The sequence below is a fragment of the Phyllobates terribilis genome, unplaced genomic scaffold, assembly GCF_046119375.1.
Source record: "Phyllobates terribilis strain yellow unplaced genomic scaffold, ASM4611937v1 Scaffold_3__8_contigs__length_932513732, whole genome shotgun sequence".
Classification (NCBI taxonomy): Eukaryota; Metazoa; Chordata; class Amphibia; order Anura; family Dendrobatidae; genus Phyllobates; species Phyllobates terribilis.
This window is the reverse complement of record NW_027362763.1, coordinates 170,777,290-170,799,844: the sequence shown is the minus strand read 5'-3', so window position 1 is coordinate 170,799,844 and position 22,555 is coordinate 170,777,290. Positions and strand designations below refer to the sequence as shown.

The following is a 22,555-nucleotide window of genomic DNA, read 5'->3' as shown; positions in this document are numbered from 1 at the left end:
CCATTCATGTGTGGGGTTGCTTCTCAGCCAAGGGAATCGGCTCACTCACAGTCTTGCCTAAAAACACAGCCATGAATAAAGAATGGTACCAGAATGTCCTCCAAGAGCAACTTCTCCCAACCGTCCAAGAGCAGTTTGGCGCCCAACAATGCCTTTTCCAGCATGATGGAGCACCTTGCCATAAAGCTAAGGTGATAACTAAATGGCTCATGGAACAAAACATAGAGATTTTGGGTCCATGGCCTGGAAACTCCCCAGATCTTAATCCCATTGAGAACTTGTGGTCAATCATCAAGAGACGGGTGGACAAACAAAAACCAACAAATTCTGGCAAAATGCAAGCATTGATTATGCAAGAATGGACTGCTATCAGTCAGGATTTGGTCCAAAAGTTGATTGAGAGAATGCCAGGGAGAATTACAGAGGTCTTGAAGAAGAAGGGGCAACACTGCAAATATTGACTTGCTGCATTAACTCATTCTAACTGTCAATATAACCTATTGGTACTCATAATATGATTGCAATTATATTTCTGTATGTGATATAAACATCAGACAAACACTAATAAAAACCAGAGGCCAGCAGATCATGTGAAAATATAATTTTGGTGTCATTCTCAAAACTTTTGGCCATGACTGTACATGAGCAGCAATAGACAGACTGACCCTAACTTTTGAATTGAAGCCACTAATGAGTGTGTGCAAAGGCCATTGTAAAAAGGAGGAGGGTCAGCTGTGACTTCATCTATTGTTATTGCTGGATCCTGTGTCATCAGCTGGTACCTGTCATTGTAATCCTGCCTCTGATAAGGAAATTGTCCTTTCAGGAAAAGTTTACAGAAAAGGGTACAAATCTAAAATAGCCCTAGTGGCCAGTGTGAAAACTGCATGTGTCTAAATTTTTTTTTTTTATATAGATCATTAGTGTTGAGCATTCCGATACTGTAATATCGGGTATCGGCCGATATTCGCGGTATCGGAATTCCGATACTTAATTCCGATACTTTTACAATATCGGATACCGGAATCGGAAGTTCCCATAATGCCTGCGCTCTGCAGTGTCTGTGAAGGATGACAAGTTGGATGGCAGCGCGATCCAGCCTGTCATCAGAATGCCATCCCAGCGGGGGAGAATTCTCCTGATTGTTTAAAAGCCGGCGCGCGGTAAAAAGCCGCCGGCTTTTAAACAATCACACAGCCCCATACTGCTTCCCCGCAGCCTCCGACCCCGATCCTCCGCTCCCCTCGCCACCTCCCATCCCGATCGTAAGTTAGGACCGGGCGGGGAGCGCAGCACCAAGGAGCGGGGAGCAAAGGACCCGGGCGGGGAAGCCGGCAGTGAAAAGACTTCACCGCCGGCTTTCCCGTTCTGTGCTGCGCTTTCCCGCCGGTTATTTCAAATGAACAGCTGAGGTATCAGGTGATGCCGATCAGCTGTTCATTTGAAGTCGCCGCGTTGCCCTCAGAGGGTTCATGTGAGTTCATGCTTGACTGCATGAACTCACATGAACTTTCCCACGGCCGCACAGGTCAGCCTCACCTCCCAGACCCGTCATGATTAGTGTGTGTGCGGGGTGTGTGTGCGGGTGTGCGCGGTGTCTGTGCGGTGTGTGCGGGTGTGTGCGTGCAGGCAGACATAGGCCGATGAGACACTACTACTCCCATCGGCCTATGTCTGTCCCCCGTCCACTCCTGCCAGCAGGATCAGCTCGATGGGAGCAGTAGTTCCCATCAGCCTGATCCTGCTATTTAAATTGCCCTACTGTGTCCCCAATAAATGTTAAATACATGTCATTGGTGGCCAGTGGTTACCTACAATAAATTAGTTCATACATTACCTGTCCCCGCCGATCGCCACCTAAAATAAAGTAAAAAATAAAAAACTACACCTATACTCACCTAGACACCTAATTCCCCGAAGCCATCGATCTCCTGTAATAAAATATAAAATAATAAACCACAACCTTATCCTTACCCCTCCGTAGCAGTCCACGAGTGTCCCACGAAGATCTCCAGTTCAGAGCAGCCACATAGAATGTGACCGCTCTGAACCGCTGCCGCCGCTAGAATGACGGGGCCGTAAGGGTTCACCGGAGTTCAGGCAGCGCTGCTCCGGTTAGCTCCTTTACGGCACTGCTGTATCGTGAGAAATTTCCACGGTACAGCAGTGCCGTAAAGGAGGTCTCCGGAGCTGCGCTGCCTGAATGCACTCCGGTGACCTCAGTCAGTGGCTCCCGCTGCCGGGAGCGGACGTGTTCCCGGCAGCGTGAGCTTACAGCAGCCATGCACAGCTGTCACCATCTCCAGATGTGACAGCTGTGCATGGGAGATCAGCGCAGGAACGTGGACAGGTAACTATTATTTTTAGTAAACTAAGAATTAAATAAAATTGTGTGTTTTATTTCAAATAAATTATTTTTTTCTGGGTGTAGTGTGTTTTTTCTTTTTAACACTTTGTAGGTTAGTAATGGGGGTGTCTTATAGACGCCCATCATTACTAACCTGGGCTTCATGGCAGCTGGCGCTGACATGAACCCCACCACTATTACCCCCTGCCACCGCACCAGGGCAGCGTGGAAGAGCGAGGCTAAGTGCCAGAGTTGGCGCATCCTATGGATGCGCCATTTCTGGGGCGGCTGACGACTGGTGTTTCTAGCCTGGGAGGGGGCCAATATTCATGGCACCCTTCCTGGGCTATTAATATCAGCCCCCAGCTGTCTGCCTAGCCTTTGCTAGCTATTAAAATAGGGGGGACCCCACGTCATTTTTTTTGGGGGGGTCCCCCATTTTAATAGCTAGTAAAGGCTAGGTATTCAGCTGGGGGCTGATATTAGTAGCCTGGGAAGCTCCGTGGGTTTTACCCCCTTCCCAGGCTTCAAACATCTGCCCCAGCCGTCTGCTTAACCTCCGCTAGAGACTAAAATTATGGGGGATCCCACGCCATTTTTTTTTTAAATAAATCCTTTATTTTAACACTAAATGACATTTGAGGAGTTAATAAAGACGCAGTCCCTAAATTATTATTTATTTTTTAATTAATTTTTCCCAAAACTTTTGACGTGGGCTTCGCCATATTTTTGTATGCCAGCCAGGTACAGCATCCAGCTTCTATGAACGCGCCATTTTCCGGGGCGGCTGCGGACTGCAATTTTCAGCGGGGGGGGGGGGGGCAGAAAGCTTGGGCCTCCCTGCGCTGCAGATTCCATCCCCCAGCTGCCTAGTTGTACCTGGCTGGACACAAAAATAGGGAGAAGCTCCACGTTTTTTTTTTTTAATTATTTCATGAAATTCATGAAATAATTTTTTTTTAATTATGTGGGGCTTCGCCCTATATTTGTGTCCAGTCAGGTACAGCAGGCAGGAACGGGCTGCCCCCAACCACCAGCTGCCTATTTGTACCTGGTTGGACACAACAATATAGGGAAGCCCTTTTTTTCTTAATTATTCCATGAATTTCATGAAATAATTTAAAAAAAAAAATGCGTGGAGCTTCGCCCTATTTTTGTGTCCAGCCAGGTACAACTAGGCAGCTGGGGGCTGGAATCCGCAGCGCAGGGAGACCCAAGCTTTCTGGGCCACCCCCGCTGCAAATTGCAGTCCGCAGCCGCCCTAGAAAATGGCGCGTTCATAGAAGCGCCATCTTCTGGCGCTGTACCCAACTCATCCAGGGCCCTGGTGCGGTGGCTCACTGGGTAATAAAGGGGTTAAGGCCAGCTTGGCATTATCAGCTGGCCCTAAGCCCGAAATTCATGGGGTCACGCCAATATTAGACATGACCGCCATGAATTTCTAGTAAAGTATTTAAAAAAAACACAAAAGTCCTTTAATTGAAATAAACACACAATTTTTTATTGTTCTAAATTAAACCATACTTACCGTCACGCCCATTCCAGCTGAAGCCAACGATCTCCTGCAATAAAAGTAAAATAATAAAGCAACATCATCCTTACCTTTCCATGGCTCCCACGACACATCAGCTCTGCTACATCGAGATGACAGGCTGGACCGCAGCAGAACGCTGCCATCCATCCTGTCATCCCGCAGACACTGAGAAGCGCAGGCATGCTTCCACTCCTCAGTGTCTGGCTGTGACGGCATCCAGATGAGCCGAGGTCATGTCCAATGAACTCAGCTCACCTCATGTACGTCACTGACAGCGTGGGAAAATTCTCCTGCACTCAGCACTTCAGCGTGAGAATTTTCCCACGCTGTCAGTGACGTGCATGAGGTGAGCTGAGTTCATTGGACATGAACTCGGCTCATCTGGATGACGTCACAGAGAGACACTGAGGAGCGCAAGCATGCCTGCGCTTCTCAGTGTCTGCGGGATGACAGGCTGGATGGCAGCTTTCTGCTGTGGTCCAGCCTGTCATCTCGATGTAGCAGAGCTGGAGCCGTCGTGGGAGCCATGGAAAGGTAAGGATGAGGTTGCTTTATTATTTTTCTTTTATTGCAGGAGATCGTTGGCTTCAGCTGGAATGGGCGTGATGGTAAGTATGGTTTAATTTAGAACAATAAAGAATTGTGTCTTTATTTCAATTAAAGGACTTTACTCTGGGTGTTTGTGTTTTCTTTTAACTTTGACTATGGGGTTAGTAATGGGGGTGCCTTATAGACGCCTCTCCATTACTAACCTGGGCTTGATGTCAGCTGGCATTATAAGCTGACATCAACCCCAACCCTATTACCCCCTGCCACCGCACCAGGGCAGCGTGGAAGAGCGAGGCTAAGTGCCAGAATTGGCGCATCCTATGGATGCGCCATTTCTGGGGCGGCTGACGGCTGGTGTTTCTAGCCTGGGAGGGGGCCAATATTCATGGCACCCTTCCTGGGCTATTAATATCAGCCCCCAGCTGTCTGCCTAGCCTGTGCTAGCTATTAAATTAGGGGGGACCCCACGTTATTTTTTTGGGGGGGTTCCCCCATTTTAATAGCTAGTAAAGGCTAGGTATTCAGCTGGGGGCTGATATTAGTAGCCTGGGAAGCTCCGTGGGTATTACCCCCTTCCCAGGCTTCAAACATTTGCCCCAGCTGTCTGCTTAACCTCCGCTAGAGCCTAAAATTAAGGGGAACCCCACGCCAATTTTTTTTTAAATAAATCCTTTATTTTAACACTAAATGACAAGTACAGTAATCAACACTGTCACTGTACTTCATATATATGTGACTGACATGTTTCTATCTATCTAATCTATGTGTGATTCTCTATTCTTTCTATTCTAAATTGTCGGGTACCGATGCTGAATTGCCGGCCGGCTTTCTTAAAGAGACGGTGCATGAAAACACTATTATTTTTTTTAATAAATCCTTTACACTAAATGACAAGTTCTGTAAGCAACACTGTCACTGTACTTCATATATATGTGACTGACATGTTTCTATCTATCTAATCTATGTGTGAAGCTCTATTCTGTCTGTTATAAATTGTCGGGTACCGCTGCTGAATTGCCGGCCGGCTTTTTTAAAGAGACGGTGCACGAAAACACTAATATTTTTTTTAATAAATCCTTTACACTAAATGACAAGTACAGTAAGCAACACTGTCACTGTACTTCATATATATGTGACTGACATGTTTCTATCTATCTAATCTATGTGTGAAGCTCTATTCTTTCTGTTGTAAATTGTCGGGTACCGGTGTATGCCGCTGATGAATTGCCGGCTTTTCATGTCATTCTACATTATTCTTAGTTGTTTTACTTCATGTAGAATTAACCTACAAGGAAAGAAAGGGTTTATTTTCATTCCGATATTTGTGTCCCATTGACTTGCATTGGTTTCCGGTATCGGAATCGGCGATATCCGATACTTTTTGGGTATCGGCCCGATCCAATCCGATACGATATTTCCTGATATCGGAAGGTATCGCTCAACACTATAGATCATATGACAAAAACAAAAAAAGTTGCCAAAAGTCTTTAGAAAATACATGCAACACAAAAAACGGATTTAAATAATAGCTCATTTTTTTATATTTTCATTTAACCCATTGTTGCTGTAAAGGGGCCAACAGTTATCAGCTAATACAAATATGCAATATTATGCCTGAATAGTGGTAGGAAAGTTAAGTCATCGTTGACCCCATCAGTCAGACCCTGGAAAACAGTCTGGTGAGACATTTCTGCTGCGGACATCTAACACTGACAAAGTGAGACCTTATAAGGATTCCCAAAATACAGCCGCTGCACTACAGGTAGTGACTATCAGGAGAGGAAGTGGGTTAGATCTGCAGGATACAATGCAACTAGGAAATGATACATCGCTGATAGACTGAAGCAAAGTGTCACAACAGAAATATAAACATAGATACAATATTTAATCATTTTATTTTTAAAAGAATTGTGAAAAATATGTTATTGGAATTTTTTCTTTATTCTTCACTTGCTTTGTCTTTCCAATATAAAACTTTCTCATTTTGTTGAGTTCTTGCGCTCAGATTGCCCAGTACTGAGACTCACCAGTGTCTGTAAAACAATCTGTACCCGCGGCCAGGAATAGTCATTTATAGGGCAGTGAGGTCATGTCTTATATACAGAATCACATTCCACATGGTCCTCACATCCCAGTCTGCAGCACATGGATTGGAGGGGGGCACAAAGGGGAATGAAGGGAGGGGAGTCTTGATTAGAACAATAAAACAATAGAATGGAAAAGTATATAGGGGGGAAAAAAAAATTATTGTGGAGCAGTTTATCCAAGTTCCCCTGCCAACAAGGCTGACCACAGAGAAGGAAAATGCAGATAGAAAATATGAGTCAGTATTTGGCTCTACTGGAATATAAACCCCAGCTGGGTAGCGGAGCCCCGGGTGAAGATCTGGAGGTGAAACAACTACTGGGATAAACTATTCGTGCAAGCGAGTGATTTATGTTACATAATATTTACAAATTATGTATTTTGTATAAAGAACGTGCACCAAATTTTCCAATAATATTGAAAAGAGTATTGAAAATGAGAATTCTCAAGACTCCAAGTATTCTGTAAATACTCTTAAAACTTTTTTTTTCTTTTTTTTTACTCTTACATAGCGCCATTAATTCCACAGCACTTTACAGACATTATGGGCACTGTCCTCATTGGGGCTCACAACCTAAATTCCCTATCAGTATGTCTTTGGAGTGTGGGAGGAAACTGGAGAACCTGGAGGAAACCCACACAAACATGGGGAGAACATACAAACTCCTGGCAGATGTTGTCCTTGGTGGGATTTGGAAACAGAACTGCAAGGATACAGTGCTAACCACTGAGCCACCGTGCTGCCTCATCCTGCAGCACTTTCTGCATTGTGCTGTTCTTCCTCCTGGAAATGCATGAAAAAAAAAAAACAACTCGGAGTCACCGTTCCTCTTCAATAAGAGGAGTGTTTCTATACAGTCAGAGAATGCCAGAGTTGAGCGTTTCAAAGTGTGTATAATCAGACGGAAGTGGTGACACCCAGTTGCTAATTAATTTCCATAAGGCACAAAAGTGTGCCAATTGAAGTCGCAATTTGCATATTTAATTTCCCAGAGGAGCACTGCAAAGCTTAAGTCTCCTCACCTTGGCATGTCACTCTCCACAAAGGAGAAACGTTACCCCTTGGATCCCGGCCAGAAGGAACAACAAAGAAAACACTCAACAGAAAATTCTTAAAAAAATTGTGCATACATTGTCATTTAATGGGGGATTCAAGTATTTTACTAAATTAGGCATATCAGGGGAGTGATCATATCACACTTTAGATATAGTGTTTTGAAAAGCTATCTAATTTAAAAAGGACTCCTTTGGTGACATTATTTTTAGCTAATTTAATGTATTTTGGACTAAAAATCAGTTATGTATCAGCTTAGCTTTACAGACCCTTTTGTTTCCCTGCAAATTTCTAGCTGCATAATGAGTTCTCCAAGAATCCGCCAGTGAGCTCTTTCTGAAAGGAGAGTTTACAAGAGAGGGAAGACGTCTAATCTCCTTAGCTGATTTATGACCACAAGCCACATCAAAGGAAAGATTAACCTGGTGGTCACAAATCAGATGAGAAGAGCTCAGAATAAAAAAAAAATAAGAATTACAAACTGTCAGGACAATCTCACTAATGGATTCTTAGACAACTCATTTAGGGTGGTTTCACATTGCGCTCATCTTCACGTTTGTTTGTCCCATTGGACTTTGCGTCTGAATCCCCGACAAAATGGAATTCGGAAGTATACTGACCATAGACTATAATGGTGCCGGCAGAGTGAACGTGTGATCTGATGTGCATCCTTTTCGGGGGTATACACCTACTGGAGGCGGACAACCAGAAGAAGTTTACTACGTCTGGGTGTCCACCTCCAGTAGGCGCCCAAAAATGATGGCACATCCGCACGTTCACTCTCCCGGCACCATTATAGTGTATGGCCCCATCGACACATACGTCCAAATCCCGTTTTGCGAGGGAGGGGTTTAGACGCAAGGCCCGACGGGGCCACCGAAAGTGAAGATGAGCGCAATGTCAAAGCACCCTTAGGGAAATAAAGAGCCTGTGAAAGTCATACGGTGAATAAGTAATGAACCCTAGCTGCAAAAATGATTTTTAGTTCAAACACATTTCAATAACAAAAAATAATGTCCCCAAATTTGTCCCACACCCTTTAGGCCCCGATTACTGTCTTTTGTGACGGCGAAATTTTCATTAACTGCACACTATCCAGGAGAAGCCCTTTACATAAAGTGATCTCTTTGGGAAAGTGGCCATTTCTAGGTCATTTCTAGCTAACTCCACTGCAGTCACAAACTGCAGATTATCAGAATTTTCCTTTCAACACTTTCTTATATTTTTAGCTTATAAGTAATGTGATCCTGTAATTCTTGTCATTTCCAAATCCACATTTTTCCACTGTGGAGTCTGCACATTACCAGACTGGTTACTGCTACTTCCAAAATCTGTGTGCCCGCCGCGGGATTAACCCCCTCACTCACTGAAACTTTCTAGACTATTCTCATATTTTAGCTCTTGGCTGAAGTAGATCTGCAATTCCTGGACCCAATAACTCGGACATCTCCCCGGGTCAGGGCGTCTTCACACAGCTGTATTTCTCTACTTTTCTCTGATGGGATTTTTGGCATAAAAAGAATATATGGATGAAACAGAACATTTACTGTGTGACGTGCTGTAGGGTTATTTCACACCATTATATCTGGGCTCCCGTCTAATTTCACGCTAAAATGGGAAAAGATCCAGAGGGAAGAAGGAGAAATTTTCCATCTGGAAGGAAACAGTGACCTCAAATGCAGTAAATGACCCAAGATTGGAGAGAAGGGGACATATGTGTCATTTGGGTCATACGCCCTTCAAAACAAAAATAAAAAACTAACCGGTCAGCTTTTATTCCCCCTTACTTATTGCACAGACTTATAAAGCACCATCATATTCCACAGCTTTACAGACATCACTGTCCCCACTGGGACTCACAATCCAAATTCCCTAGAATTAGGTCTGCGGAGTGTAGGCGGAAACCGGAGAACCCGGAGGAAACCCACGCAAATACGGGGAGAAGGCACTAACTCTTTGCAGATGTTGTCCTTGGTGGTCTTTGAACTTAGGACCCCAGTGGGGCAAAGTAACCGTGCTAACCACTGAGCCACCTGTATAGAATCCTAATATGCAATGAAAGACAGAAAAAGTTGACTAATATCAATTTTGTCCTGAGCTAAGAAATCTGAGACACCAGGGATCTATTATCTGACAACCTCATGGAAAAGGGTTGTAGCTGTCGGACAATGTTCCCAAAAATACCAGACAGTCTCAAATCTATCAGCTCAAAGTTGGATTACCACTAAAATGAAGAAAATTAAAGCTTGGCAGCTCCTGTGATATAATTATTACAGTGCCCATACAACGTTCATATCTGTCAGCTGAATTGTCCCCCGGACAGTCATTATTGCACACTCGGGTCTGCTGATCACGGCACGGGTTTCGCTGGTGTCGGACCAAGAAAAGGAGTTAGAAATAGTGAGAGGACCATTCTCCAGGCCTTTTCTGCTATGAAGTGGTTTCATTTTTTACAATACGATTTGAGAGTTTTGTAATAGTTTTCATTCAAAAAAAGAAGCCCTAGTGATTTATTCATTGCTTAATTTAAAAAAAAAAAAAAAAAAAAAAAAAAAGTTAACATACTCTTCAGGAAATATTAGAAAAATGTTAACAAAAAAATCTTTGGATAAAAAATGCAGGAGTTTCCTGAAGCGGTTTCTGCTGGAAAAACTTGTCGTTTTTGACCACCTGAAAAAAAATAAAGCTATGTGAACATAAAGTTAGTTTGAACCAAGCTGTGTAGATTATGAAGCGGATCCACGGATCAACAGCTTCAAATGCTCTGGATACTGACGTGGATTAGTTTAAAAAAGTCATGATAAAAAAAAAATTTCGTGTGCACTTACCCTTAGTTTTTTATATATTTTTGTCCTAGTGGGTACAAAAATCGGACATGGTTTTCAAAGATAAACTCTATAGGTTTTGCATACCAAACGATAATTTTGAAGAGTTTTTTTTATTTATTTATTTTTTTTAAATAGTTTTGAAGATTTTTTTCGGCAACCTTTTGATTTGACAGTGAGAAGTTTTTACCTGGCTCCACAACAAATCCATATCAAAGTATAGACATGATACTTTTTCTCAGCAAGGTTTTCAAATCCTAATGGGGGGAGGGGAACAAAAAAAATTGCTGTATGAACAGCAATGTGGATTTCCAATTGAAATAAAACAAACAGACAAACAAACAAAAAACCCTCAGTGTGAACATAGTTATACCTTTTCCTATGAAACCTAGAAGTAAAACACACCAAGAAGACCCCTTGACAGTTCTGATTACTTAGGTCTTATTATTTTAAGGTTTGTGCGAATCGATTCGGAGGACCTAGTCCGTCAGCCACGCATCTGTGGTCACTATACAGAAGCCCTGAGGACTGCACCGCTTACCTCCCGACATCCCTGACTCTCCGTGTCATTAGCTGCCCGGGCACAACATCATCATTGCGGAGTGACACAGATGTGCCATCTCACCAGGACGGCTACGAAATAGTTTTTAATGCAAACCATAAAAAGAAAGAAAAGCATGTAGAACAACGCCTTACAATGCAGCCGATCTAAATGTCATGGATCTCATTAACACATGACACATCAGGGTGGTGGCCTATATATAGGATTACATTACATGTCAGAACCTTTCCTTACAAAGCAGAGTGTTAGATCTCGGCCAGACATACTTTTATAGGTTACCGCGAAAACTAGAACGTCAAATCCGATTAATGTTATTACTGTTACCAAGTCAGAAAAAGGGAAGTCCCATCAATACTTGACAGGTGTGATTGAAAATAATCCCGTACGGGGCTTAGAAAACTAAAGGGATCAGAGGTTGTGAATGCAAAATTACGAGCCGTCTGTCAGGAGAGAGAATTTTTACATTCCTCAATTTCTTACATAACTGACACAGTGCGGCATTATCCATGTGCCACTCTATATTGCTCAGAGAACCAGCAGAAAACTAGTCTTTTATATGGAAGTGTAAATTCCTCATCACGACACTGATTATATAACTCTTCTTCATAGTTGTACAGGCAGTCTGCACAAAATGACTGAAAAAACTAAGCGCACTCTACGTGCGGGGCCAGGCGGCTCGGCGCACTCTACGTGCGGGGCCAGGCGGCTCGGCGCACTCTACGTGCGGGGCCAGGCGGCTCGGCGCACTCTACGTGCGGGGCCAGGCGGCTCGGCGCACTCTACGTGCGGGGCCAGGCGGCTCGGCGCACTCTACGTGCGGGGCCAGGCGGCTCGGCGCACTCTACGTGCGGGGCCAGGCGGCTCGGCGCACTCTACGTGCGGGGCCAGGCGGCTCGGCGCACTCTACGTGCGGGGCCAGGCGGCTCGGCGCACTCTACGTGCGGGGCCAGGCGGCTCGGCGCACTCTACGTGCGGGGCCAGGCGGCTCGGCGCACTCTACGTGCGGGGCCAGGCGGCTCGGCGCACTCCCATCTACTTATTTTAATTTATCTCTACTGTCCTCACTGTAAATCCAGAGCTGTCAATCAAGAAAGAATAGGGAGGAAATAGATGGGAAAAAAGTAGGCAGGGAGGTTCAATGAACTGTTCAACCATGCCAAGGGTTCACAGCGTGCCTGTACTTTGCTTAAAGAGTCATTTTGTGCTGACGAACTGTCTTTAAGGTTGAAGGAAGCCATAAGTCCATTAAGTTCAACCTATAACTGTTGATCCACAGGAAGAAAAAACCACCACAAGACAGATGCAAATTGCCTCAGACTAGTTCCCTGGATCAATATTCAGAGTCTAGACTCTAAAACTGTAATATTACACTTTACAAGAACGGCATCCAGGCCTCCTTGTAGTGAATCAACCATTACAACATCACGTGGCAGAATGCTCCATAGTCCCACTGCTCTAACAGTAAAGAATCTGCATATGTGATGATGATTGAACCTTCTTTCCTTTTGACAAAGAAGATGCCACCTTGTCATCATTGCAGGCCTAATTGTAAAAAGAGCATTACAAAGATCTCTGTATTGACCATTCATATATTTGTACATTCTAATAAGATCGCCCCTGTGCCTTCATTTTTCCATACTCAACCCCAAGTTACATAACCTATTCTGATATTGCAGTTCACCCATTCCCTTAACCTTGGTCGCTCTTCTCTGCACCCGCTCTAGTTCAGCTATGTCTTTCTTATACACCGGAGACCAGAACTGTACACAGTATTCTAAGTGTGGTCGCACTAATGACTTGTATAGGGGCAAAACTACATTCTTGCCATGAACGTCTATGCCTCTTTTAAAGCATTTTACTTGCTTTGGCAGCAGCTGCCTGGCACTGGTCACTAAATGGATTTCAATTTTAAGGGAATTACAGAAACAGCATAGCGCAGCGCATCAACTATTTCCGCAACCACATCCACTTGTGGCTGGCGCATGGAGAAAAATATTCCCATCTCAGTTATGATTGAATGTAATGGGAGAAACCCTTTAAAAAAAGGGAAATTTCAACTTTTTGGCACCAATTACATATATAAAAAATTACATTGCAGCAATTGAGCAAAATATTAGTTCCATAGGGATCATGCTTAAAGGAAAGCAGTCATCAGATTCAGATCTGGGCAGCATGAATCCGACACTAGCTGCAAAACTGCAGGCAGTTGAGTTGGTGTGAATCAATTTCACGTCTCATTCCAGCAGTCACAACACTCTGGTCTCTGGCCGCTGGACGGGAGAGGGAAGTACTGCCTCTTAACTAGTGACACCTGCGACTTCTCTTTATTATCCGGCCTGGCGTGACACATATGCAATGTTGAATTGTATGGGTAATTTTGATCCGTGACTTAGATCAAAAATGGACAAGTCTCCGTGATTTTTTTCTGGTCCACAAAAGAACATGAACATATGAACAGCTCAATAAACTATACACTGTGTGCAGAATTAGTAGGCAAGTTGTATTTTAGAGGATTATTTTTATTATTGATCAACAACTATGTTCTCAATCAACCCAAAAGACTCAAATATCCAAGCTTAATATTTTTGGAAGTTGGAGTGTTTTTTTTTTAGATTTGGCTATCTTAGGAGGATATCTGTTTGTGCAGTTAACTATTACTGTGCAGAATTATTAGGCAACTTAATAAAAAAACAAATATAATCCCATCTCACTTTCTTATTTTCACCAGGTAAACCAATATCAGTGCACAAAATTTAGAAATAAACATTTCTGACATGTGGTAAAAAAAAAAAAAAAATTAGTGATCAATATAGCCACCTTTCTTTATGATGACACTCAACAGCCTTCCATGCATAGATTGTCAGTTGCTTGATCTGTTTTCGATCAATATTGCGTGCAGCAGCCACCACAGCTTCCCAGACACTGTTCCGAGAGGTGTACTGTTTTCCCTCCCTGTAGATCTCACATTTTATGATGGACCACAGGTTCTCTATGGGGTTCAGATCAAGTGAACAAGGGGGCCATGTCAGTATTTTTTCTTCTTTTAGACCTTTACTGGCCAGCCACGCTGTGGAGTAGTTGGATGCATGCGATGGAGCATTGTCCTGCATGAAAATCGTGCTTTTCTTGAACGATACCGACTTCTTCCTGTACCACTGCTTGAAGAAGTAGTCTTCCAGAAACTGTCAGTAGGTCTGGGAGTTGAGCTTCACTCCATTCTCAACCTGAAAAGGTCCCACAAGTTCATCTTTGATGATACCAGCCCATACCAGTACCCCACCTCCACCTTGCTGGCGTCTGAGTCGGAGTGGAGCTATCTGCCCTTTACTGATCCAGCCTCTGGCCCATCCATCTGGCCCATCAAGAGTCACTCTCATTTTATCAGTCTCTAAAACCTTTGAAAAATCAGTCTTAAGATATTTCTTGGCCCATTCTTGACGTTTTATCTTATGTTTCTTATTCAAAGGTGGTCATTTTTCAGCCTTTCTTACCTTGGCCATGTCCCTGAGTATCGCACACCTTGTGCTTTTTGATACTCCAGTAATGTTGCAGCTCTGAAATATGGCAAAACTGGTGGTGAATGGCATCTTGGCAGCTTCACGCTTGATTTTCCTCAATTCATGGGCAGTTATTTTGCGCCTTTTTTGGCCAACACGCTTCTTGCGACCCTGTTGGCTATTTGCCATGAAACGCTTGATTGTTCGGTGATCACGCTTCAAAAGTTTGGAAATTTCAAGACTGCTGCATCCCTCTGCAAGACATCTCACAATTTTGGACTTTTCAGAGCCCATCAAATCTCTCTTCTGACCCATTTTGCCAAAGGAAAGGAAGTTGCCTAATAATTAAGCACACCTTATATAGGGTGTTAATGTCATTAGTCAACACCCCTCCTCATTACAGAGATGCACATCACCAGATTTACTTAATTGGTAGTTGGCTCTCCAGCCTATGCAGCTTGGAGTAGGACAACATGTATAAAAAGTATCAAAGTGATCAAAATACTCATTTGCCTAATAATTCGGCACACAGTGTAATGGCTACATGTTCTATCTGTAAAAATCACAGGCAGAACTTTCATGTGAAAAACGTACATCAGAATGAGGCTTTAATATTCTCCTCTTTTCAAGATCTTTATCTCTTGACTGTAGTGGAGAGTGATGACACTGCTAATTTTTGGTTAATCTTATCAAGATTTAACAAGAGGTGAATAATTCCTTTAAAGAACATTTCTGACCAGACTGACAAGCTTGTGAGGACCTTGGCCCTCTGACACTCCTAACCAGAAGAGAAGGGAATGAGAGAATCTGAACACTCTTGGAAATTGCCCAAAAACCTTTTTTTTGTATAGGGAACTTATCCTATAGTGAGAGGAGCACAAATTCGAGAGCGTTGTCTTTGGTAAAGGCTTTCTTGATCCTAGGTTCTGCCTAGGAACATATCCCTCCCACACTGCCCCTCCCCATAAAATCTCCCTACACTACCGCTTCACAAAATATTTCCCCTCCCGCACACATTGCCCTTTTCCAAAATGTCCCCCCCACTGCAAATAGCCCCCCTTATCACACACTGCCCTTTCTGAATAAAGTACTCCCCACTATACTGTGCTCACTCTCACGATTTAAGCAGCATCTCCTAAATAGATCCGCAGGTCGCAACAAACGCTTTGGTCCGCTGCATGCGTGATTTAGAGCAATAATGTCTTTTAGAAATAAAGAAATGAACGATCAAACAATTAAACCTAGGCATTAAAAAGAAAATATATTTCTAAAATAACGGTATGCAAATTACCTCTTCAGAGAGGAAGGGGACTTGACCTGTAAGAACTCTTATTGGAAATAACAATCCCCGAAATGTGTCTGCAAATTGAGCTTCTGGTTTGGCTTTTATCCTAAGTCATATGGCAAGGCTTCCAATAGGTGGCACTACAGATCAAGTGCGCTCTGTCTCTGAAGAGGCAATTTGCATATGTAATTTCCCAGAGAAGCATTGCATGGCCAATAAGTCTCCTTACACCCTCATGCCAGGCTTGTCACTGTCCACAAGAAGAGATGTTACCCCTTAAACTAAAATGGTAATTACAGCCTAACCATGATGCCCAACACTGATAGTCTTTTTTTTTTTTTTTTTTTTAAACAGGGTGTGCACTGGAGTCACATATTGCTAAAACTCAATGCATCTCAGGAGAGATCTTGCTAACATCTTTAAAGCCTCGTTCTCATGGAAGAATTTTGAAAAATTGTTGCAAACATTTAGTGGACATTTACTATTAGTACAACTATTTAGGAGAAATCACCCTTCTGTGATGGGCAGCGTCATTGTTGCCCTGTCATGTATAATAGCCATTGCACATTTAAACATTCTTACACACCCCATTTACCCATCCTGAGACAACCAGCTTTTATCGAAGCGCTTTCCACAAGAGCCATTTTGCAGCCTCCTTTTTTCAGCCCCCTGAGTGTCGAGCACTACAGCAGAACACCCTTTTTGGTGAACGGATATATCGAGTCTCAACTCAGAAGACAACTTTTCCACAACACATTTAGGTAAATTAGACCTCTTGTGAAAAAAATATCCAATATAAATAATCCTAAAAAAGAACACACCAAAATTTTGAACATTCAAAAGTTTTGTTAAGTTGTGGTTCAGTGGGGTCCGGCCGCTGGGGCCCACCAATCCTTACATTGAGGCTCATAAATACCCAGCATGCCACTGCTCCATTCATTCTATGGGACTGCTGGAAATGGGCGAGTACATCGCTTGGCTTTTTCCTTTGTATATGTAATAGCTGATTGTTAAAATGTCACTTTACAGAAAACCGGACAGTAGATTCATGCTGCACAAACCACGGGCAGCAAGAATCCGACATTGTCTGTGTTCTATCAGCCATGTATGTTTTACTTTGAATTAACGCAGCGTTCAGAGAAAACAAAACTTTGAAAACTCATCAGGAAATTATGTGACCGTTTCCTGAAAGTGTTTATTCCAGTTTTCTAGGGTAAAACAGTTGGAAAAGTCACCAATTTCTTTTTTGCCCAAAGCAGAGTTGTGCAAAAATTGTTTAACTTGGGGTGTTTTCACACCAATCCTGGCCAAGTCTGCCAAAATGGGCAGAAAATGGGCAGGATGGAGTGTGATGGTGCCTGTCTGCCTAATTCATCATACATTACGCTACTTTAGTGGTATAACTTATGGCAGAAATGTTACTCCAGTAGAATGTCACCGAGAAGAGGTTCTAAAATCATTACGTGCCAGTTTACCCCATCATGCCCTTAATTAACAATTACGTCAACAACTCCAGTCTTAATGAATTAGTCCCTTTGTGTCTCTGATGCAGGTCCCTGGCATTTTTTTCCCAGCCTCTCTCCCTATGACTGTCCGTCTAGGGGAGAAGGCCCTAGGGACTGACCTTGGACCAATCATCCGAGAAGCATAGTCCCCACTAGGCTCTGCAACGTAGGTTTTCTATAAACGCTGCAGCATTAACGCTCCAATACAGATAAATGTGTCACCCTGGCCTGGATGCCACAAATATAATAAAGCTGTGTCTGAGAGCAAGGGGGAGGTTCTCTAGTCAGGGGAACATTAGCATGCAATACCTCAGGCCAGTAGGGGGAGCAGGCTGCCCCTATAAAAGCTGGAACTGGGGGCAGGGTTAGAGAGAACTGGATGACCCGTCTCAGGACAGAGGTGTCCCAGAGCAGAGAGGGACAGTTGTATTGCACCCTAAGAGGACGTGTGGCGGTAGGAGAGCCACAAGCCAGAGACAATAGGCGAAGTGAGCCTGTCTTGGCAGACAAAGAACTCCATTCTACCAGACTTTGGTGTCTGAGGCTGTGAGGATTCCACGTCCTGCAGCAGATACCAGTCCGCAGGGGACTGTATGTTCCTTGGCCTAAGAAACCTGGAGGCTCTGCCACAACAGAAGGGACCAGTAAAGCCGTACAAGGCCGGGAGCAGAAAGGAACCCACGTTGCAGGCCATACAGGCGAGAATACACGGTGAGCTCGGGACCGTGGGCTGTTACCCTATCAGGAGGAGATAGCCAGAAGGAGCGCAGAAAGCACGGTAGGGCTACACCCTCACCCTGACCAGGGCCAATTTCCCAATTGCTCTCAGGTCCCCTCCTACCGGGACTGTTTGTGGGTCAGTTCACCTGTTCTAGTAAAGACCCTGGACTGCAATCTGTTGTCTGTGTGCTCCTTGCTCCTCCAGCACTAACGGTACTGGGACGCCCTACACCATCACCCCCATCTTCCATTATACTGCCCTGGGGTCACACTCTTCCCGTGGGGAGTCACACTATCCCAGCTGCATACATCATCAGCCCCAGCGGTCTACCTGGCAGCGGCGGTCCGCACTGACCGCAATCCACGGGTGGCGTAGTTGGACATCACTTAAAACTTATAAAGGGACTACCACTGGTCTGACCACCCTGAGCCACGGACCGGGTCGCCACTACTACCCCCATCGTTCCCCTATTGCCCGGATCCGAGTGCCCCACAGCCCAGGGGGCGAATCATATATATATATATGAGTATATGTGTGTGTGTGTGTGTATGCACACACATGTATATACACAGATTCTCAACGCTGCAAAGCCTGCCCCCACTGTGACATTACCACCCTAGATCGAGGCCCGATACTATCGCATTCGGGGGGGCAGGCTTTGCAGCATTGAGAATCTCTCCCCCCATGTGTTCACCCACCTATCCACTCTCTCTTTCTCCAGTCTGTGCTCTCTTCTTCGACCAGTCTACCCCATGTGCTATCCCCCTTGTCTGCTGTCTCTCTCCTTCCTGTGCTGTCACGTTTGAGCTGTCTCCCCCCTGTGCGGTCTCTCTCCCCCATCTGCTGTCTTCTCCTCTCATGTGATCTCTTCTTTGACCTGTGTACCCCATGTGCTCCCCCCCTTGTCTGCTCTCTCTCCACCTCTGTGCAGTCTTCTTCCCTCATGTGTTCTCTCGTTTGAGCTGTCTCCCTCCTGTGTGTCCTGTGTGTCCTCTCTTTCCTATGTGTACTCACCCCAGACGGCCGCAATCTTTGTGCAGGCAGATAGCGAAGGTCACATTAAAACTGCGCATGTGTGGCGCCCATGCGGGTTCAGTCGCCACAGAGGTACTGCATCTCACCCGGGGGGGGGGGTATCCCACTCTCAGGTAAGGATGGAGTACCACCCGGGACCCACACACCTGCATCCAATACTACACCATTCCGGACCAGCAGGCGGGGCAAGATGCACGAATCCACTGCTGATCCCTGTCCCTGGTTGGAAGTGGGGGGAACCGAGGGAGGGGGAACCATGTAGTGGGTGTGGGTGGGGGAAGCAGGACAGGGGAGCACCTTCAGTAGGAGTATAAGAAGGGAACCATCTTGTAGGAGACAGGTCAGTCTAAGGAGAGAGTCAGAAGAGAGAGAGAGATAGAGTCAGAAAGAGAGAGAGAGAGAGAGAGTCAGAAAGAGAGAGAGAGTCAGAAAGAGAGAGAGAGAGAGATAGAGTCAGAAAGAGAGAAAGAGAGATATAGAGTCAGAAAGAGAGAGAGAGAGAGAGAGAGTCAGATAGAGTCAGAAAGAGAGAAAGAGATATATAGAGTCAGAAAGAGAGAGAGAGAGAGAGAGAGAGAGTCAGATAGAGTCAGAAAGAGAGAAAGAGAGAGAGAGAGATAGAGTCAGAAAGAGAGAGAGAGAGATAGAGTCAGAAAGAGAGAGAGTCAGATAGAGTCAGAAAGAGAGAGAGAGAGAGAGATAGAGTCAGAAAGAGAGAGAGAGAGAGAGATAGAGTCAGAAAGAGAGAGAGAGAGATAGAGTCAGAAAGAGAGAGAGAGAGAGAGAGTCAGAAAGAGAGAGAGAGAGAGTCAGAAAGAGAGAGAGAGAGAGTCAGATAGAGTCAGAAAGAGAGAGAGAGAGTCAGATAGAGTCAGAAAGAGAGAGAGAGAGTCAGAAAGAGAGAGTCAGATAGAGTCAGAAAGAGAGAGAGAGAGTCAGAAAGAGAGAGAGTCAGAGTCAGAAAGAGAGAGAGTCAGAGTCAGAAAGAGAGAGAGATAGTCAGAAAGAGAAAGAGAGATATATAGAGTCAGATAGAGTCAGAAAGAGAGAGAGAGAGAGAGATAGAGTCAGAAAGAGAGAGAGAGAGATAGAGTCAGAAAGAGAGAGAGAGAGAGTCAGAGTCAGAAAGAGAGAGAGAGAGAGAGTCAGAAAGAGAGAGAGAGAGTCAGAAAGAGAGAGAGAGAGAGTCAGATAGAGTCAGAAAGAGAGAGAGAGAGAGTCAGATAGAGTCAGAAAGAGAGAGAGAGAGAGTCAGAAAGAGAGAGAGAGAGAGTCAGATAGAGTCAGAAAGAGAGAAAGAGAGATATATAGAGTCAGATAGAGTCAGAAAGAGAGAAAGATATATAGAGTCAGAAAGAGAGAGAGAGAGTCAGATAGAGTCAGAAAGAGAGATATATAGAGTCAGATAGAGTCAGAAAGAGAGAGAGAGAGATAGAGTCAGAAAGAGAGAGAGAGAGAGAGAGTCAGATAGTCAGAAAGAGAGAGAGAGAGAGAGTCAGAAAGAGAGAGAGATAGAGTCAGAAAGAGAGAAAGAGAGATATATAGAGTCAGATAGAGTCAGAAAGAGAGAGAGAGAGAGAGAGAGAGAGAGAGAGAGTCAGAAAGAGAGAAAGAGAGATATATAGAGTCAGATAGAGTCAGAAAGAGAGAGAGAGAGAGATAGAGTCAGAAAGAGAAAGAGAGAGAGTCAGATAGAGTCAGAAAGAGAGAGAGAGAGTCAGAAAGAGAAAGAGAGAGAGTCAGATAGAGTCAGAAAGAGAGAGAGCGAGAGAGAGAGAGTCAGATAGAGTCAGAAAGAGAGAGAGAGAGAGAGTCAGATAGAGTCAGAAAGAGAGAGAGAGAGAGAGAGTCAGAAAGAGAGAGAGAGTCAGATAGAGTCAGAAAGAGAGAGAGAGAGAGAGAGAGAGAGAGTCAGAAAGAGAGAGAGAGAGAGAGAGAGAGAGATATAGAGTCAGAAAGAGAGAGAGAGTCAGAAAGAGAGAAAGAGATATATAGAGTCAGAAAGAGAGAGAGAGTCAGATAGAGTCAGAAAGAGAGAGAGAGTCAGATAGAGTCAGAAAGAGAAAGAGAGAGAGTCAGATAGAGTCAGAAAGAGAGAGAGAGAGAGTCAGAAAGAGAAAGAGAGAGTCAGATAGAGTCAGAAAGAGAGAGAGCGAGAGAGAGTCAGATAGAGTCAGAAAGAGAGAGAGAGAGTCAGATAGAGTCAGAAAGAGAGAGAGAGAGAGTCAGATAGAGTCAGAAAGAGAGAGAGAGAGAGAGTCAGATAGAGTCAGAAAGAGAGAGAGAGTCAGATAGAGTCAGAAAGAGAGAGAGAGAGAGAGAGTCAGAAAGAGAGAGAGTCAGATAGAGTCAGAAAGAGAGAGAGAGAGAGAGTCAGATAGAGTCAGAAAGAGAGAGAGTCAGATAGAGTCAGAAAGAGAGAGAGTCAGAAAGAGAGAGAGAGAGTCAGAAAGAGAGAGAGAGAGAGTCAGAAAGAGAGAGAGAGAGAGAGAGAGAGTCAGAAAGAGAGAGAGATAGAGTCAGAAAGAGAGAAAGAGATATATAGAGTCAGAAAGAGAGAGAGAGTCAGATAGAGTCAGAAAGAGAGAGAGAGTCAGATAGAGTCAGAAAGAGAGAGAGAGAGTCAGGTAGAGTCAGAAAGAGAGAGAGAGAGAGAGTCAGAAAGAGAGAGAGAGAGAGAGAGAGTCCGATAGAGTCAGAAAGAGAGAGAGAGAGAGAGTCAGAAAGAGAGAGAGAGAGAGAGAGAGTCAGAAAGAGAGAGAGTCAGATAGAGTCAGAAAGAGAGAGAGATAGAGTCAGAAAGAGAGAAAGAGAGTCAGATAGAGTCAGAAAGAGAGAGAGAGAGTCAGATAGAGTCAGAAAGAGAGAGAGAGAGAGAGAGAGAGAGAGTCAGAAAGAGAGAGAGAGAGAGTCAGAAAGAGAGAAAGAGAGATATATAGAGTCAGAAAGAGAGAGAGAGTCAGATAGAGTCAGAAAGAGAGAGAGAGTCAGATAGAGTCAGAAAGAGAGAGAGAGAGTCAGGTAGAGTCAGAAAGAGAGAGAGAGAGAGAGAGAGTCAGAAAGAGAGAGAGAGAGAGAGAGTCAGAAAGAGAGAGAGCGAGAGAGAGTCAGATAGAGTCAGAAAGAGAGAGAGAGAGTCAGATAGAGAGAGAGAGAGAGTCAGAAAGAGAGAGAGAGAGAGAGAGTCAGATAGAGTCAGAAAGAGAGAGAGAGAGAGAGAGTCAGAAAGAGAGAGAGTCAGATAGAGTCAGAAAGAGAGAGAGAGAGATAGAGTCAGAAAGAGAGAGAGAGAGTCAGATAGAGTCAGAAAGAGAGAGAGTCAGAAAGAGAGAGTCAGATAGAGTCAGAAAGAGAGAGAGAGAGTCAGATAGAGTCAGAAAGAGAGAGAGAGAGAGTCAGAAAGAGAGAGAGAGTCAGATAGAGTCAGAAAGAGAGAGAGAGAGAGTCAGACAGAGTCAGAAAGAGAGAGAGAGACAGAAAGAGAGAGAGAGTCAGATAGAGTCAGAAAGAGAGAGAGAGAGTCAGATAGAGTCAGAAAGAGAGAGAGAGAGAGAGA

At 44.3% G+C, this 22,555-nt stretch overlaps 1 protein-coding gene across 5 annotated transcripts in view; it reads right to left on the bottom strand.

Moving 5' to 3' along the window:
- PPP2R3A (protein phosphatase 2 regulatory subunit B''alpha) overlaps positions 1–22,555 on the bottom strand; it is a 211,442-nt gene that overhangs the window by 107,949 nt on the left and 80,938 nt on the right. Inside the window, exon 1 of one of the 5 annotated variants that reach the window (XM_073674270.1) lies at positions 10,936–11,042. The exons of the other annotated variants lie outside the window; for them this stretch is intronic. The gene's annotated coding sequence lies outside the window, so the exon portion shown is untranslated. Of the gene's footprint in view, positions 1–10,935; positions 11,043–22,555 lie in introns of those variants that run through there. 5 annotated transcript variants of the gene reach the window in all.